This window comes from Triticum urartu, chromosome 2A (assembly GCF_056163025.1).
Source record: "Triticum urartu cultivar PI428250 chromosome 2A, HENAU_Tu73, whole genome shotgun sequence".
Classification (NCBI taxonomy): domain Eukaryota; kingdom Viridiplantae; phylum Streptophyta; class Magnoliopsida; order Poales; family Poaceae; genus Triticum; species Triticum urartu.
This window is the reverse complement of record NC_141874.1, coordinates 279686418-279688630: the sequence shown is the minus strand read 5'-3', so window position 1 is coordinate 279688630 and position 2213 is coordinate 279686418.

Sequence of the window (2213 nt, the reverse complement as noted above, 5' to 3'; positions counted from 1 at the left end):
ATTTGTTATGTGGGTGGACCGGTGCTTGGGTACTATCCTTACTTGGACAAGCATCACACTTATGATTAACCTCTATTGCAAGCATCCACAACTACAACAAAAGTATTAAGGTAAACCTAACCATAGCATGAAACATATGGATCCAAATCAGCCCCTTACGAAGCAACGCATAAACTAGGGTTTAAGCTTCTGTCACTCTAGCAACCCATCATCTACTTATTACTTCCCAATGCCTTCCTCTAAGCCCAAATAATGGTGAAGTGTTCTGTAATCGACGTTCACATAACACCACTAGAGGAGAGACAACATACATCTCATCAAAATATTGAACGAATACCAAATTCGCATGACTACTAATAGCAAGACTTCTCCCATGTCCTCAGGAACAAACGTAACTACTCACATAGCATATTAATGTTCATAATCAGAGGGGTATTAATATGCATATAGGATCTGAAAATATGATCTTCCACCAAATAAACCAACTAGCATCAACTACAAGGAGAAATTAACACTACTAGCAACCTACTAGTACCAATCCCGGACTTGGAGACAAGAATTGGATACAAGAGATGAACTAGGGTTTTGAGAGGAGATGGATCTGGTGAAGATGTTGATGGAGATTGCCCTCTCCCGATGAGAGGAGCGTCGGTGATGATGATGGTGATGATTTCCCCCTCCCGGAGGGAAGTTTCCCCGGTAGAACAGCCCCGTCGGAGCCCTAGATTGGATCCGCCAAGGTTCCGCCTCGTGGCGGCGGAGTTTCGTCCGAGGAGATGGCTTATGAGTTTTTTCCCTAATCGAAAGACTCCATATAGCAGAAGATGGCCATCGGAGGGCCACCAGGGGGCCCACGAGGTAGGGGCGCCCCCTACCCTCGTGGGCAGGGTGTGGCCCCCCTGGTGAACTTCCTGCGCTCAGTAATTTTTATATATTCTGAAAACGTCTTCCATGAAGTTTCAGGACTTTTGGAGATGTGCAGAACAGGTCTCTAATATTTGCTCCTTTTACAGCCCAGAGTCCCAGCTGCCGGCATTCTCCCTCTTTATGTAAACCTTGTAAAATAAGAGAGAATAGGCATAAGTATTGTGACATAATGTGTAATAACAGCCCATAATGCAATAAATATCGATATTGAAGAATGATGCAAAATGGACGTATCACAACATCATAGCACTTAAGATGCATCAAGAAACTATGCTATAACACTCCAACATAGCAACAAAGCGCATGGAAGTAAAATAAAAGTGAAGCTCTGCAAATCATGAACACTGAGCTCCTGCTAGAACTCACTAGAACAAGCCTAACACAACATGGCTAAAATGCAAATGACAACAGTTTCACAGACTTAGAGAAAGTACTAAACATGGCATAAACAACATCAGGTAGCAATGTTTAGAGCTAGCAAACAACATGCTACGGTATCCTATCATGCAAACAAGAGTATGGCATGCTAGTACTAAAGGTAATGAACAAAACTCCCTTACTGAACTTTAGCCAAAGATGCACAGAAAAGATGGTAGGATCAATGCAAACATGGCAAGTGATATGAACAGTTTCAGACAGTAGAAAAACATAGCATGGCAGAAACAGATTCATGATAGCAACTTTGCAAGCTCATGCCACTCACCAAAAATCATTTCATGGCATCGAACAATAGAATCAACATTATAAGTGATAGTCTTTTCTTCAACTTTAATAGGTTCACCTACGTTTACTTCGATGGGAGGATGGTATTTTAGCCACTTCTCCTTAGGGAGATCAACATGAGTAGAAAACGATTCACAGAAAGAAGCTACTATCTCAGAGTCAAGTCCATATTTAGTGCTAAATTCACGAAAAGCATCGGTATCCATAAAAGATTTGACACAATCAAACTTAGGTGTTATACCTGACTCCCTACCTTCGTCGAGTTCCCAATATTAAGAGTTGTGTTTAATTCTTTCCAATAAATCCCATATGAATTCAATAGTCTTCATCATAAAAGAACCAGTACAAGAAGTATCAAGCATGGAGCGATTATTAAGAGAAAGCCGAGCATTAAATTTTTGAATAATAATTTCTCTTGAGAGCTCATGATTGGGGCATGAATATAACATTGACTTAACCATCCCTTAAACATGAGAGATGCTTTCTCCTTCGCGAGGCCAAAAATTATATATATAATTACGATCAGGATGAACCATATGCATAGGATACAACTTCTGATGATA